This window comes from Natrix helvetica, assembly GCF_964273705.1.
Source record: "Natrix helvetica genome assembly, chromosome: 1".
In the NCBI taxonomy this organism is placed as follows: Eukaryota; Metazoa; Chordata; class Lepidosauria; order Squamata; family Natricidae; genus Natrix; species Natrix helvetica.
The window spans coordinates 353,925,243-353,942,492 of NC_138548.1; the positions used below are offsets into that span (position 1 = coordinate 353,925,243).

Below are 17,250 nucleotides of genomic sequence, written 5' to 3' on the forward strand. Positions count from 1 at the left end.
GTTTCCTACAAGATAAGTCTACTTTGCTTCCTTGACAAAACAAAGGAAGGTAAATTGTTACTGGTTTTCCTGGGATGATTCTTCTAAAGGGTTTCCTGGTGGTCTCCCATCCAGGGATGAAATCCACTTTTGATTAGCTAGATATCCTGCTTTCGCCTGAACCTGGTTTCTTTTTGCTACCAGTTCGGGCGAACCAGTAGCATTTTTATTACTGATCCAAACCGATAGCATTTCACCCCTGCTCCCAACCCAATTTTAAGCCAAATCACTATGGTTAGCTTTTCAATCCAGCCAAAATCAGCCTGAGCTTTCATCTGATGAACATTTGCAGATTGGGGCTTAATAAGGGATCTGGAGGATTGTTTGAGGAAGAAAAATGAACGGAACTGAAGGGGTAAGAGAATGAGTGTGTGCATTTCGTGAACTGCAGTAATAATAGTTTTATTTCTACAATGTACCTTCTTTTTCCTACAAACTCAGTGCAGCAAAACAGTAAAATATATTTCCAGCACTACATCGTGGTTATAAGTCTTGTTTCCAACATTTTTACAAGTTTAACAAGTTTTGCTCTTAGATCAGTGGCTTATGTTTAACCAAATTTTGCATTGAAACCTTTGCTGCTTTTATAAGGCTTCTCTGCTGTATGCATCCTCTTGTTCTTCATGAGATTTGTTTTCCAACTTAAACATCCCATTTTCTGAGCAACTATAATAATTTTTTCTTGTGGGAATGCTCCCCTGTTGAATAATGAAGGGGATGCTATTAATTTTATAAAAGTGTACGTATTTGTTCAGTTTATGCTTTACATCCGCATGTAGAGTATCTGGGAACACTGATGGCTGCATACCATCTCTGGCTCCTCTTGATTTTGATCTTTTTCCCACACTGAAAATTGACTTCATTTTAGTTTTGATCGCATTCTTCAGGCAGGAAAGTTTTGTTGGCTTTATTTCCTGAGTGCCTGTGTGACCCCGTTGGATTTATGGCTTTCCTCAAAATCCCAGAAAACAAGAAAAATAATTTATTGACTCTTTTCATTGAAGCATTCCAAACATCTATTTCTTCTTCAGATCTTCCCACAAGATCCTGGCACTTCCCTGGGTTTCAAAAAGAGAAAACTATCTTGGCTCAAACACCCCACACGAATGTTCGCAATGATTGACATTCTGAATTCTCACCTACCTCCACCGAAAATAAGCTCTCCTTGAAAATAGTGCAACACAGCAGCAGCCATGAGGTGCCCCTTGCACCTCAAAAATAATAAGACCTCCCTGAAAATAAGGCCAAGCGCTTATTTCGGGGGTCAAAAGAAAATAAGACCCGGTATTATTTTCAGGAAAACATCGTAGTGAGTTGGCCTCCCCATCATTCTCTTGCTTTATCTTCAGGGAAGCTTCACCTTCACAATCTCCAAGGCCTCTTCCTCTAATTTGGGAGATTTTAGCTTCGTATCCTCCAGGGTTGGGGGTGCCTGAAAAAGCAAAAGCAAATTTGATTCAACTCAAAGTTCTGCAGAAAAGACCCACCAACCATGCTTCCTATTCCCTCCAAGAGGAATAACACTGAAGCCAATTGGGGGAGATAGAACAAAAAAAATCTTCCCTACTTCATCAGAGATGCTGGTTAGAAAAGCGGGCTTTATACCATTTTAACCTGGTCAGAAAGGTTTCAAAATGTCAATGTCTATGGAGATTCACAGTCGTCCAGGTCATGATTGTCCCAAAGGTGCTTTTTCAAGCGCAGTTGGACTTTCTTGTTATCCTTTGAAAGACGTTTCGCTTCTCATCCGAGAAAGTTCTTCAGCTCTGAGCTGAAGAAGATTCTTGGATGAGAAGTGAAACATCTTCAAAGAAAAACAAGAAAGTCCAATTACCGCTTGGAAAAGCACCTTTGGGATCATTGTCAATGGTTTTCCCACTTTAGCTATCTCAATGTTTTAAAATGGATACAATCCCCCTGCCTAGGCAGGAAACCCTATACCGTTTCAGCTATCCAACATCTTCTTAAAGACTTCCAGTGTTGGGGCATTCATAACTTCTGGAGGCAAGCTGTTCCACTGATTAATTGTTCTAACTGTCAGGAAGTTTCTCCTCAGTTCTAAGTTGCTTCTCTCCTTGATTAACTTCCACCCATTGCTTCTTGTTCTGCCCTCAGGTGCCTTGGAGAATAGTTTGACTCCCTCTTCTTTGTGGCAACCCCTGAGATATTGGAGCACTGCTATCATGTCTCCCCTAGTCCTTCTTTTCATTAAACTAGACATACCCAGTTCCTGCAACTATTCTTCATATGTTTTAGTCTCCGGTCCCCTAATCATCTTTCTAGCTCTTCTCTGCACTCTTTCTAGTGTCTCCACATCTTTTCTACATTGTGGCGACCAGAACTGAATGCAGTATTCCAAGTGTGGCCTTACCAAGGTATTATAAAGTGGTATTAACACTTCACGTGATCTTGATTCTATCCCTGTTTATGTAGCCTAGAACTATGTTGGCTTTTTTGGCAGCTGCTGCACATTGCTGGCTCCTATTTAAATGGTTGTCCACTAGGATTCCAAGATCCCTCTCACAGTTACTACTGTTGAGCAAGGTACCACTTATACTGTACCTGTGCATTCCATTTTTGTTGCCTAAATGTAGAACCTTACTCTTTTCACCATTGAATTTCATTTTATTAGATAGTGCCCAATGTTCAAGTTTGTCAAGATCCTTCTGTATCTTAAGCCTATCTTCTGGAGTGTTGGCTATTCCTGCCAGCTTGGTGTCATCTGCAAATTTGATGAGTTCCCCATTTATTCCCGCATCCAAATCATTGATGAAGATGTTGAAGAGTACTGGGCCTAAAACAGAGCCTTGGGGTACTCCACTGCATACTTCCCTCCATGTAGATGCAGTTCCATTGAGGACTACACGTTGAGTGCGGTTGGTCAGCCAGTTACGAATCCATCTGGTGGTGATGCTGTCTAACCAACATAGACAGACTTATAGTATGGAGCAAAGTAAGTCGGGGTCTGAGCCACAATTATGCAGTGAGGATGATTGTGGACTGCTGTGAAAAATATCGGAAGCCATTTCTTTATATCATTTTTCTTTCTATTTTTCTTCAAAAATGTTTCATTTATCACACTTTTTCTTTTATTTCTTTTTCCTTTTTCTTCCTCACTTTCTATCAGATCTTTTTCTTCTAATCTAAAAGTTTTAATAAAAAATTATATTAAAAATATCAAACGTCTCCTGGCTCTAGTAATCACTAGGAGCAAATCCTGCGCAGCTGCCTTCTACAAGCCTTTTTTGATCTGCTGATTATAACCAATGTCTAGGGAGATTTTCAGTCATCCAGGTCATGGCTGTCCCAAAGGTGCTTTTTCTTCAAGAGGCAACTAGACTTTTTGGTTTTTCTTTGAAGATGTTTCGCTTCTCATCCGAGAAGCTTCTTCAGCTCTGAGAGAAGCGAAACTTCTTCAAAGAAAAACCAGAAAGTCCAGCTGCCCCTTGAAAAAGGACGCTTGGGATTATAATCAATCCTCAATCTATTCAAGGATCATATCATTAAGTGAAATGATTAGTAGATGAATATCATGGTAGTTTAGACATAACTGCGACTGTGCTTGCAACTTTACTTCAGCCTTCCAGACCCAATTTCTGTTATCCTCCCTGAAGTAGGTGTTTTTAACAAAACTTTGTACATTCTATTGCAAAGATATTAATTCTGATATATCTTTCCATTTAAAAAAATTGTAATAATTTATTACTTTTTAAATCTTTGGATAGCATTCTTAGAATTTATAACAAGAATACTTAGAATTTATAACAAGAATATTTTAAAGCCTCTATTTAATACCATGTGTGGTTGGCTACAGTATTTGGAAGTAGCATAAATAGGAAAAAAAAGATTGAATGGAAACTCAATGTATGAAAATTTGGTTTACTGCAGTGCCACAGTGGTTAGAGCAGCGATGGCGAACCTTTTTTGGCTCGTGTGCCATAAATGGGGGGAGCGCAGGGGGGGCACGTGCAGGCGTGCCACACCCATAATGCAATGCGTGACCCCCCAGTGCGCATGTGTGCACTACAGGCGCGACCCCCCCCCAATTTTTGCATGATTTTTTCGCCTCACCAGGCTCCAGAGGCTTTATAGGAGCATGGGGAGGGTGAAAACAGCCTCCCCTGCCCACCCCCGGAAGCCCTCCGGAGGCTTCACGGACCTTCAGGAGGCTTTCCTGAAGCTCCAAAGCAGTCAAAACGACCCTCCGAGCAAACCAGAAGTGACTTCCTGTTTGCTTGGAGAGTCGTTTTGAATGCTCCGAAGGCTTCAGGGACCTTCATGAGGCTTCCCTGAAGCCTCCGGAGCAGTCAAAACGAACCTCCAAGCAAACTGGAAGTCAGTTCCTGAACTTCCGGTTTGCCCGTAGGGCCGGGTTTTTGCGCTCCGGAGGCTACAGGGAAGCTCATGAAGTCTCCGGAGGGCCTCCGGGCGGGGGAGGCTCTTTTCACCCTCCCCAGGCTCCTATAAAGCCTCTGGAGCCTGTGGAAGGTGAAAAATGGCTTTAAAAAGGGTGAACTCAGCTGGCCAGCGCGCGCATGCGTGCTGGCCAGCTAACAGGGCAGCGCCTCACATGTCCTGACAAAAAGCTCCGCGTGCCACCCATGGCACGCGTGCCATAGGTTCGCCATCACTGGGTTAGAGTGTAGTACTGCAGGCTACTTCTGCTGATCACCGGCTGCCAGCAGTTTGGCAGATTGAATCTCACCAGGCTCAAGGTTGACTCGGCCTTCCATCCTTCCGAGGTGAGTAAAATGAGGACCCAGATTGTTGGGGGAAATATGCTGACTGTAAACTTCTTAGAGAGGGCTGTAAAAGCACTATGAAGTGGTATATAAGTCTAAGTGCTATTGCTACTGTGTCTCCCTGAAAATAAAACCTCCCCGGATAATAAGCCTAATCGGGCTTTTGAGCGCATGCCCTCCCCCGAAAATATTGCAACACAGCAGCAGCCATGAAGTGACGACGCTAGCCGCCTCCTGCACCTCAAAAATAATTAGACCTCCCCGAAAATAAGGCCAAGCGCTTATTTCGGGGGTGTCAAAAGAAAATAAGACGCTGTCTTATTTTCAGGGAAACATGGTGCAAGTACTGCTGTCCTCACATTACAGAACTCATTCAGCAATTATTCAAAGTTATGATGGCACTGAACAAAGGAGACAAAGAAAAATTCCAGTTCCAAACACCTTCCTAACTGAGGATTAGTTGTTTTACATAAAGCTAGGCAGAGTAATATTGTAATATTACTTGAAATGAAAGCGTGCAGAGGGGCCATCATTGGGGCTGGCAAGAAGGTCAGTGAAACGGTGGCTGAAGCTCACATTTAGCAACCATTCGCAGTGATGGCAATTATGAAAAAGTATCTTTATAATAATTCTTTACTATCTCTCCCCACCCCCATTTTCCTTCCTTTTTAAGCTTTTGGGTGGCTGAATACCTCCTCAGCATCCTGAAGGATGAACTGCCCGAGGCGTAAGGTCCCCTGGCTCTCCAGATCAATTTCCTCCGGAGTCTTTTCCACTTTCACCTTCATGCAGAAATCCATCTTTTCTCTACCCATCCAAGCTTTCCCACTGATGTTCGGATCTCTTTGGGGTACAGCCTCTCCTCTGGTCTTTCCAAAGCTCTGATCCTCCTTGACTCTCCCCAAGGAGGCCAGGAAACCTTTGGCATCTTCTTCCAAAAGAGATGGTGCTGCGGGAAATCCTGCCGCTCTTTTCAAGAGTTCCTGCCTTTGAGAGTCCCAGCGTTGGTGGGTTTCCTCCTGTGACTCCATCTTAATGTGAGATGGGCCATCCTTGGTCAAAAAGTCCCTGGTGGTCCTGACTTGGGCAATGAACGGCTTTCTTCCTCCATTCTCAGTTCCCTCTTTTTCTTTGCATACCACCACACGCTTCTGTTCCGCCGAAGTTGAGCCTCCCTGCAGCTACAGAAAGGGAAAAAACAAGTAGCAATAAGGGCAACGCAACATAAAAGGAATCAAAAGACCCTTTCCTGTGTTTATAGTATTCATCTTTCAGATTTGCAAAATATTCTTTTTTGCAGGGTTTTGGCCTGCAGGTTTGGGTCCTTTACGTACAAGGTCCTCTATGCTTGCAATGAGCTCCCTTATCTCTGGGAAATGACCTTTCAAAGGGGAATAAAAAACTCTTTCATTTGATTAGTGATTCAATACAATACAATATAATAACAGAGTTGGAAGGGACCTTGGAGGTCTTCTAGTCCAACCCCCTGCCTAGGCAGGAAACCCTATAACCGTTTCAGACAAATGGCTATCCAACATCTTCTTAAAGACTTCCAGTGTTATGGCATTCACAACTTCTGGAGGCATTTTCTGTTCCACTGATTAATTGTTCTAACTGTCAGGAAGTTTCTCCTCAGTTCTAGGTTGCTTCTCTCCTTGATTAGTTTCCACCCATTGCTTCTTGTTCTACCCTCAGGTGCCTTGGAAAATAGTTTGACTCCCTCTTCTTTGTGGCAACCCCTGAGATATTGGAACACTGCTATCACGTCTCCCCTAGTCCTTCTTTCTATTAAACTAGACATACCCAGTTCCTGCAACCGTTCTTCATATGTTTTAGTCCCCAGTCCCCTAATCATCTTTGTTTAGGGCCTGGTCATTCCGCCCTACTCTTATTTAGATGGCAGTTTTATCTAAAGTATTAAATTAAATTATTTTCTGTAGATAGATATACAAATAGTCCTCGCTTAGAAGCCACAATTGGGACTGGAAAATGTTGCTAAGCACTAAACACAAAGTGAGAAAAAAAAAATCACATGACCCTGTTAAGAGGTATATCATTTCCCCTTCCATCATTAACTGAAGTGGCGTGGATGCTAAAACAGAATTATCACATGCCCACAACTTAACAATTTTACTGCCCGTTTCTCCATTGACTGCTTCGTCACAAGCTGGTTGGGAAGAGGCCAAATGGCGATTGTGTGACCGCAGAATGCGGCAACAGTCGTAAATGTTGAGAATTAAGTCGCAAAGCCAGGTTTATTTTTGTCATACTTTTTCATGGTTGCTGCATTATCTCCCAGGACCTGCCATTGACTCCGATTGGCCTTTAGAAGGCCTTGAAAGCATGGCTTCCCGTCAGGTCTAGATCCGGCAACGATGTGGAGCTCTTAAAGGGGCTACATTGAACTACTGTAGGGTGAATTATGTTTCTGAGTGTCAGGGGGGAATTTCGCCCTGAATTAAGGAGGTGAGGATCTTGGCATTCCTTGTAGCATACTTTTGAATAAGCGAAAATCAACCCGAAGCAAGATCTAATAAAAACATTTTAATATAAAAGAAAATAAAAAAAATACAAAAGCGCTAACTCAATTAACTACATTTTGGCAAGAGCTATGTTGCCCACCTTCTTGGCAGGCGAACGGAAGATCAGAAGAGAAAGTTAAGGAATGTGAATGAGCAGGCGCACTAAATCACTTGCAGATAAGAACTGGAGCATGCGCAATAAATTTCAGCACAGCTAGCAAACCAATTAACGCAGTGACACTGAGTGTGACTTTTTTTTTTAAATAAAAAAAATGATTATGGACAATTTCCATGTTTTCATACTGGTGTTTAACTTGTTTTTTGTTGCTGTTTCTATCTGTTCTGAGCCGCTCAGTTTCTCAGATGAGATAAAGGACCTACAAATCATGTAAATAGTAGTAATCATCAATCATCATCACCACCACAATGATGTGATTGAGGGATGGTGGAAAGGCCATAAATGCAACTTTGGTCACAAAGTTATGAGTCGCTGCATGAGGCAGTTGGTAAGTGAGGTCTACATGTATATCACCCTCTGCTGAAAAACGCTGCCCAGCAGTCTCGCTCACTCAAAGTCGGAGATTTCAGACAAATCTAGTAAGTGAAACTGCAGCAAACCGATGTATTTGACAGGGATAGAATAAACCAGGCAGCCCTGTGACTCCTTGGGGGTCATCCTTGGAAAGAAAGGTAGGTAGTAGTCAGGCGCAACAATGCAGACTTTGCTTCATCGCACCAACCTCAGCAGAAATATTACACCCTAGGAGTTGTGCGTTTTGCTTTGTTCTTTCTCTGTGGAGGCTTTGTGGTTGAAGGCAGGCGTTGTGCTCTGCAACTTTCCCACTACTTTCTCTTTGACACATATTCTCAAGTGGATCCTCCCGTTTCTTCCCCGTCTCTGCTCGCCTCCTCATTCTGTGCCTTTCTCTGTCTTTCTGGAGACGGGCAGTCCTTTGCTCCTCTGTTTCTTCGAACCTTCTTCTCCTTGTTCTTTCTCTCTGATCCTGGAGGCGGGCATGCCTCTCCTCCTCCGTCTCATTCTTTCTCCTCCTTCTCTGCCTTTCCTTGTCATTCTGGAGACGGGCATGCCTCTCCTCCTCGGTCTCTTTTTCTCTCTTTTTCTTTGTCCTGACTCTCTGATCCTGGAGTCTAGCAGCCCTAGCCTCATCCGATTCTTGTTCTCTCCTCCTTCTTGCCGCATCCCGACGATACTTGAGGTCATGTCTTGACCATGACTTTCGTCTCCTCTTTCCACGTGGCATAATTAGGCGGACAATATTTTTTTTATCCCAATGCTGGATGGTGCTGTCATTACCTAAGAAGATTGTATATTATAAATAGAAAAATTGTATAGGTAGTCCTCCATTTACAATTGGAACTGAGCCCCAAATTTTTGCTAAGCGAGACAGTTGTTAAGTTGTGTTTTGCCCCATTTTACAACATATTCTAGCCACCGTTAAGTGACTCCCTGAAGTTGTTAAGTTAGTAACACGGTTGTTAAGTGAATCTGGCTTTTTCATTGACTTTTGCTTGTTGCAAAAAGCGATCACATGACCCCAGGACACTGCAGTCATCATAAATATGCATCAGTTGCCTAGCGTCTAAATCAGCGATGGCGAACCTTTTTTGGCTCGCGTGCCATAAGTGGGGGGAGCGCAGAGGGGTCATGTGCGAGCGTGCCGCACCCATAATGCAATGCAAGACCCCCCCAGTTCGCATGCGCGCACTACAGGCTCCCCCCCATTTTTACATGCTTTTTTCGCCCTCCCCAGGCTCCAGAGGCTTTATAGGAGCCTGGGGAGGGTGAAAACAGCCTCCCCCCCCGGAAGCCTCTGGAGGCGTAAGGGAAGCCTCCGGACGGTCCCTGAAGCCTTCAGAGCGCTCAAAACGATCCTCGGAGCAAACCGGAAGTCACTTCCTGTTTGCTTGGAGGTTCGTTTTGAGCGCTCCGAAGGCTTCAGGGACCGTCCGGAGGCTTCCCTGAAGCCTTCGGAATGCTTAAAACCACCCTCCGCGCAAACCAGAAGTGTCCCTGAAGCCTTCGGAGCGCTCAAAACGATCCTCGGAGCAAACAGGAAGTCACCTCCAGACGGTCCCTGAAGCCTTCGGAACACTTAAAACGACTCTCCGAGCAAACCGGAAGTGACTTCCGGTTTGCTCTGAGGATTGTTTTGAGCACTCCGAAGGCGTCAGGGAAGCTCATGAAGCCTCCAGAGGGCCTCCGGGGGGGCGGGGAAGGCTCTTTTCGCCCTCCCTAGGCTCCTATAAAGGTTCGCCATCACTGGTCTAAATTTTGATCATATGACCATGGGGATAGCAATAGCACTTATATACCTCTTTACAGTGCTTTTACAGCCTTCTCTAAGCGGTTTACAGAGTCAGAATATTGCCCCCAACAAGCTGGGTCTTCATTTTACCAACCTTGGAAGGCTGGAAGGCTGAGTCAACCTTGAGCCTGCTGAGATTTGAACCACCAAACTGAAGTAGCAGTCAACTGAGTCCCTTCGGGGAGAGGGGGCGGTCTATAAATCAAATTAATAATAATAATAATAATAATAATAATAATAATAATAATAATAATAATAATAATAATAATAATAATAAAAAGTAGCCTGCAGTACTGCACTCTAACCATTGCGTCACCTCAGCTCCCTGCCGATGCTGCAACAATTAAGTGTGAAAAACAGTCATGAGTCACTTTTTTCCACTGCCATTATAATTTTAAAAGATCACTAAACGAACTGTTATAAGTTGAGGACTATGTGTCAGCAAATAAAATTAAGTAATAAGCTGATATTTACCTACCTAAACAAATAAACTGAATGAGCATAAGCAGGTCAAAAACCAGTGAGTCAGGGAGCGACTTCTGACTTCCTGCCAGCTTCCCCACTGACTTTGGTTGTGGGAAACTGGCAGAGAGAATAAGAACAGAGCTAGAAGGGACCTTGGAGGTCTTCTAGTCCAGCCCCTGCTCAAGTAGGAGAACCTGTACTATTTCAGATAAATGAGTGTCCAGTCTCTTCTTAAAAACCTCCAATGATGAAGCACCCACGATTTTTGAAGACAAGCTTTTTCCACCGGTTAATTGTCCTCACTGTTAAAGGAAGTTTCTCCTTAATTCCTGGCTGCTTCTCTCTTTGAATAGTTTCCAACTATTGTTTCTTGTCCTGCCCTCTGGTGCTTTGGAGAATAATTAGACCCCTTCTTCTTTAGGGCAGCCCCTCAAACACCGGAATACTGCTATCATGTCATGTGTCTGAGGGGGACAGTTATGGTCATAATTTCGTGAATGAAACTGATCTGAACATCCTGGAAATTTCAATTCCACAGAAATAATTGGTCCTGGATTTTTAATACATTCTTTAAAGCTAGCAGTGCCTTGATTCAAAAATTGTTGTGGCCTAATGCACCATTTTGAATCATCCCTCCTAAACCTTCAATGGACTCTGCGTTTAGGAAGCCCTGACTCTGATACCCTGCCAGGTGGCTGGTTGACAGTGGCAGGGTGCTCTTAAAAGAGCTTATATTGAGGATTCTGATGATGTGATGTTTTGAAATTGATTGTGCATAGTTTCTATGTGTTTGTTGCTTTTTAACGTGTTTCTTTATTGTTGTTGTTTTACTTAAGAGCTGCAGAGTTGCTTAGATGAGATGGGAGGCTCTACAAATCAAATATACAACTGTTGGAAGAAATGTCCTTCTGGGTTCGACTCCAAGTGAGGAAAAAGATACCGGAGACATGGAAGCTGCTTGGAAATATAGTTTTAATGGTGGACAGGACCACATGGCTTGAGTCCTGAACAGAAAAGGTGAGATCACATGCTTCAATGTTGGTGGAGAAGAAGAGGAGGAAGAGAAAGGGCATCTGAGATGCTAAGTCCCTGGTTTTATGTCCTCTCTGGCCTTTGATCTTGAGCTTGTCTTCTGATTGGTTGTCAGACTCCCATGGAGCCATGCAGGGGCAACTCTCTAGGCTGCGTTTTGAATCCAGGTTTGGTTGAGTTCTCAGATGCCATTTTAGTTGGGTAAAGGGCTAATATTATTATGCCTTAATCCCATTACTCTGGAGTTGGAGGGGAGAACTCTTTATTATGTAAAGTGGACTAGCTTGGCCTTCTTAATGGCCCATTGACAAAGTGGGGATGGGCAGGAAGCTGCAGGAAGCTATTCTGTCTTTTAAAACATGTTTCTTCCTTTTCACATCCAGAGAAATATTCTGCCTTTTCCATTACTTCCTAGGATATTTCATTTTTCTGGGAGAGGGCTGGGTGATAACTTCCTACACAACCACAATATTGACATGAGGTGGAAAGATGCTGCAAAGATTGCAAATGTTAAAAGAAAAAGTTTGCATTTTGGTTTTTAACTTTTTTATTGTCTATAACCTTTTGAGAGCTGACCAGACTTGTCTGGATGAGATAGGAGACCCCACACTTTGAATATATATACTTACTTTTTTCCAGAATGGTTGCTACAGGAAGCAATTGGTAAACAAGGTCTATTGTGTGTACCAGTGGTCATCAACCAGTGGACTACTGGTAGTCCACAAAAATTTTTTAGTGGTCCACAGAAAAATTATTAGCATTTTTGTATTGCACTAAATACTATTTATCTTTTTTTAAAAATCATATTAGTGGTCCGCGGGATTTTAAATTATGAATTTATTGGTCTCTGAGGTCCGAAAGGTTGGGGACCCCTGGTGTATCCCATCCTCTGATGGAAAATTCCGCCCAACAGTCACACACTCAAGAGTCAAATATTCCAAACAAATCTATTAAATAAAAGCCTAGCAAATTGTGACATTTGATAGTGGCAGCACCATTGCTATAATTAATTTCGGGGGCCTTCGACACGCTCCGGCATCTTACCAGGCGGCACCGAATGCAACTCCGAAAACTAAGCTAAGTTGAAAACCGGCAGCGACCAAGCAATCGCGAGAAGTTCCGGCTGCCTCGTTCAAAAAGCCACCAGCGGATCCAAGTAATCGGGTACACGGAATACAAGTTCGAGGTCCCAGATCCAGGAGGGATTCCACCCTCACCCCCCAAAACAATTGCGAAAGTGCCTGTACCTGCAAAGAGAGCAACCTCTGGGCTGCCACGCACGTGGAGGCGGAAGGCAAAACAAAAAGGGGAACCGACCTTCTTCCCCAGGAAGCCCCGCGCTGGCCTGCCTGCTTTTCTGCCTGCCTTACAGGCAGCGATCCTCCGCCTTGGGAAGAGCTGCCGCCTCTCCTCGCACCCAGCGCTGCTTTTTGCCCGCTTCCCTTCCAGGTGGGGCTGCAGCCCATCCTCTCTGGACGGCAGGGGGGAAGAGACCAGGGCGCCTTAAGAGGCGGAGCTCAGGCTGAATTTGCACAGGTTAAGCGGGGAAGTCAGGTTTCTGGAAAAGCGTGATAGCTGGTTGAGAAATCCATTACAGGTGGTCGTCGACTTAGGACCAAAACTGAGCCCAAATTTTCTGTTGTTAAGTGAAACATTTGTTAAGTGAGTTGTGACCCCTTTTACAACCTTTCTTGCCATAGTGCAGGTACAGTATAGGTGATACCTTGCTCAGTAGTAGTAACTGTGAAAGGGATCTTGGAGTTCTAGTGGACAACCATTTAAATATGAGCCAGCAGTGTGCAGCAGCTGCCAAAAAAGCCAACACAGTTCTAGTCTGCATCAACGGAGGGATAGAATCAAGATCACGTGAAGTGTTAATACCACTTTATAATGCCTTGGTAAGGCCACACTTGGAATACTGCATTCAGTTCTGGTTGCCACGATGTAAAAAAGATGTGGAGACTCTAGAAAGAGTGCAGAGAAGAGCAACAAAGATGATTAGGGGACTGGAGACTAAAACATATGAAGAACAGTTGCAGGAACTGGGTATGTCTAGTGTGATGAAAAGAAGGACTAGGGGAGACATGATAGCATTGTTCCAATATCTCAGGGGTTGCCACAAAGAAGAGGGAGGCAAACTATTCTCCAAAGCACCTGAGGGCAGAACAAGAAGCAATGGGTGGAAACTAATCAAGGAGAGAAGCAACTTAGAACTGAGGAGAAACTTCCTGACAGTTAGAACAATTAATCAGTGGAACAGCTTGCCTCCAGAAGTTGTGAATGCCCCAACACTGGAAGTCTTTAAGAAGATGTTGGATAGCTATTTGTCTGAAACGGTATAGGGTTTCCTGCCTAGGCAGTGGGTTGGACTAGAAGATCTCCAAGGTCCCTTCCAACTCTACTATTGTATTATTTATTGTATTTATTGTATAGTTGTTAAGTGAATGTTAGATGAATCTGGCTTCTTCCCCGTGCTGATCAGGTGGTCACAAAAGGTGAACACATGACCTTGGGTCACTCCAACCGTCATAAGTACGAACCTAGTTGCCAAGCATCTGAATTTTGGTCATAGGATCATGCGGGTAGTAACTGAAAAACAATGTCACTTTTTTCAGTGCCCTTGTAACTTTGAATGGTCACTAAATTGTCGAGGACTACCTGTACTCACTACCAACCACTATTTAGCAATGCCTGGCTGCTCAAGGCTCGTATGAGCCATACCTAAGCAAGTTCTCCAAGGACATGTCAAATTCACTTTTGAGTGTAATGTCTACAACAATGTAAGTTGTCTTGCTTGCTTGATAACACGAAGAGGCTTCTTCTCTGATGCCTTTTCTAAAGGGTTTCATGATGGTCATTCATTCCAATACTTACCGTATTTTTCGGAGTGTAAGACGGACCCTTTTCCCTCAAAAAAGAGGCTGAAAATCTGAGTGCATCTTATACACTGAATACAGCATTTTTGGCTGCCTGAAACCCCGCCCCCTTTGTAAAAATGGCTGTAGATAGCCTTTAGGAGGCTTCCAGAGTGCTCCTGGGGGCTGGGGAGGGCAAGAGTGAGCAAAAAACGGACCGTTTTATGCTCGTTTTTGCCCCTCCCAGCCCTCAGGAGCACTCTGCAAGTCTCCTAAAAGCTATGCATGCCCTTTTTTTTGACAAAAAACGGGCCCATTTTCGTGAAAAACAGGCCATTTGGGGGAGGTCTGCAGAGTGCAAAAACTGTTTTTTAATTTGCCTCTTCAAAATCTTGGTGCGTTTTATACTCCAGTGCGACTTATATTCTGAAAAATTCGGTAGCCAAGCCCAAGTTTTTTTTGGGGGGGGGGGTTAAAATAGAACTGAGGAGAAAAAGAATGAAAGTATGTACTGTATTTCTCCATCAGTAGTAATTGTAATTCTAATTCCTGTACATTCTTTTTTCCTGTAGACTTAGTGCAGCAAAACAACAAAATATGAAAGTCCTGCCTGGTTTGTAGCACTTATTTGTTAAGATATATTGTTTTATTGATTTAAATTCCTTGTTCAATTTCCCATCACCCAGAGTCATTGTTTTGACAGGGGCAGCCATACAATTTACAATACAATAAAGTATCACCCAATAACATTATTTTTCTATTGAAGAAAGATTAGATGGATGGATGGATGGATGGACAGTTAGTTACTGGTAGATACATGCTACCATTCAATGGCACTGAATATATTTTAATCATAAATTTAATTAACTAACTTTCTGGCTCCTTCCCTCCGCCCTCGCTGCCCAGCTGAGTTTTGCACTGCTCCTGCTTTACTTACTGAAGCTGCCTGAGTTGATTACCTGCTTTTTGAAGCTCCGTTTCACTCCCGAAGGGGCTCGTGCGAGCGAAGTTAGGGCATGTGCGCGCTCATAACCAGCGAACATCTGGCCCCTGGAAAGTGCCAAATGGCACAAAGCAGTATCACTTACAGCAGGGGTGTCAAACTCGATTTCATTGAGGGCTGCATCAGGGTTGTGTTTGACCTTGGGGGCCGGGGTGGGTGTGGCCAGAATGGGCATGGCCAGCTTAATGTCTCGTGTCAGGAGCCTGTGTGTCAGCCTGACCGCTCTGCCAGCGAAAACAGACTCCCGAGCTCTGTTTTTGGCTTGGATGACCGCCTGCAACCCTCTTGCCAGCGAAAATGGAGCTTGGGAGTGCCACCCACGGCCCTTGCAAGCTCCATTTTCGGCTGCGATGGCCTCCTGCAACTTTCTGTCTGCAAAAACGGAGCTTGGGAGGGTGGCACACAGCCCTCCCGAGCTCTGTTTTTGCTGGCAGAGGCACTGCAGACCAGTCCTTTGCTGTTTCCAGGGTGGCCCTGCAGGCCAGTTCTAACCACTCCATGGGCTGGATCCGCCCCCTGGGCCTTGAGTTTTACACCCCTGCCTTACAGATATCCTATTCAGTTCTACCTGTCCCAGGTGAAAGCAACTACCAAGATCATTTTTAAATTGCCTGATAACCTAGAGGTTGAACAAAGAACTTCAATGCGAAACAAGCACTTCTTTAAAAAACATTTTAATGTTTCAATAGATTGAAAAGCCAAAGTCTTGTGCTTGATTCTTGATCATCTGCTGTTTCACTCCAATGTTGAATCCTTTCCATAATCTCCGAGTCTGCAGGTTAGACCTGAACACCAACCCTGCCCTCGAGGATGTTCCTCCTGGATGGATTTTTATGTGTTTATGACACAGGAAAGAACCACGGGATCTTTTTAATATGCTGAGCATTTGTGTGCTTTTCTCTGGTATAAATCTGCTTGTGAGTCACCCAAGTTGGATTTGGCATTCATATTGCTTCTCTGTATGTATGGTCCTCTTGTGTTTGATAAGGGCATCTCACCCTGTGAAGCTTTTGTTAGGATTTATGTGGCTTCCCACGTGTGAATTCTCAGGTATTTGACTAGAATCGACTCCCCTCTCACCCCAAAAAGTGTTTCCCTATTAAGTGCATTCATATGGTTTTCCTACTGTATGGGACCTCATATTTAATCAGAGTGGATTTTACATTGAAACCTTTGCTGCAGTCTGAACCTGCTGTGTGGATCCTCTTGTTCTTTATGTGTTCTAACCAAAACTTCCTATACTCTAAGGAAATATAGATTTCTTTTGCTGAGTGAGGGTTCCCCTTTGAATAATAGAATGGGGGGAGGGGTTGGGGAGGGGAGGGTATCTGGAACATTGAAGTTGCACACCATCTCATGCTTCTCTTAATTACGGCATGTTCCTCCGAACTGAAAATTGGCTTCATTTACTTTTTGATCATCGTTTTCAGGCAGAAAAACTTCACTGGCTTTCTTTACTGGGTGCTTTTATGCTCCTGCTGGATTTATTGGCTTTCCTTTAATCCCAGACTCCAGGAAATAATATTTTGACTCATTCCAAACTCTTGCAAATGTCTATAACTTCAGAGCTTCCAACCTGGAAGGTCTTCTCTCTCCTTATGTATTTGTCATATGTCATATTCTGAAAGAAAAAGAAAAGCATTTATATCATTTGCTTCCAATAATAAATTCCATTTCAAACAACTTATGTGATGAATTCTAGTTGGTGGGTCTTCTCACATGTCTAGTCTTCCCCTTCCTGTTTGACCTAAGAAATCCCATATTCAAGCATCCTCATCTGAAGCCTTTCCAGCATTGCCTATAGACTTCCTGTTTGGGAGAACATCTTCATCAAGAAAACTCTCTTCTATCACCCCAGAATTGTTTGCAATCATTGACAGTCTGCAGCCTTACCTAGCGAGTTGGCCTCCCCATCATTTTCTTGCTTTATCTCCAGGGTAGTTTCCCCTTCAGAACGTCCCGGGCCTCTTTCTCTAATTTGGGAGATGTTAACATCATATCCTCCAGAATTTTGGATTCCTGAAGACAAACAAAAGTCAGTTCTGACGTCTGGATTCCCAAATCAAACAATATGCTAAGTCAAAATTTGAGTAAGTGCAATTTGCGTACCTCTAATAAATATACTTTATTTCCTAATATGTTGAAGGAATGGCAGGTGTGTCCATATAGTTGACAGCTCCAGATACTTTTGGGACACAATTCTAAACAGAGATACAGATGAACTGACACAGAAAACTGTTGCCTGCAACTCTGAAGCTTAGTGAC

The 17,250-nt window shown here is 43.6% G+C and overlaps 1 long non-coding RNA gene across 1 annotated transcript; it reads right to left on the reverse strand.

Moving 5' to 3' along the window:
* Positions 1-15,643: 15,643 nt before the first annotated feature.
* LOC309385224 lies at positions 15,644-17,006 on the reverse strand. Its single transcript, XR_014174189.1, has 2 exons — positions 16,879-17,006; positions 15,644-16,606 (listed from the first exon to the last, which is right to left on the reverse strand). It is a non-coding gene; the product is annotated as an uncharacterized lncRNA (long non-coding RNA).
* Between the last annotated feature and the right edge of the window lie 244 nt (positions 17,007-17,250).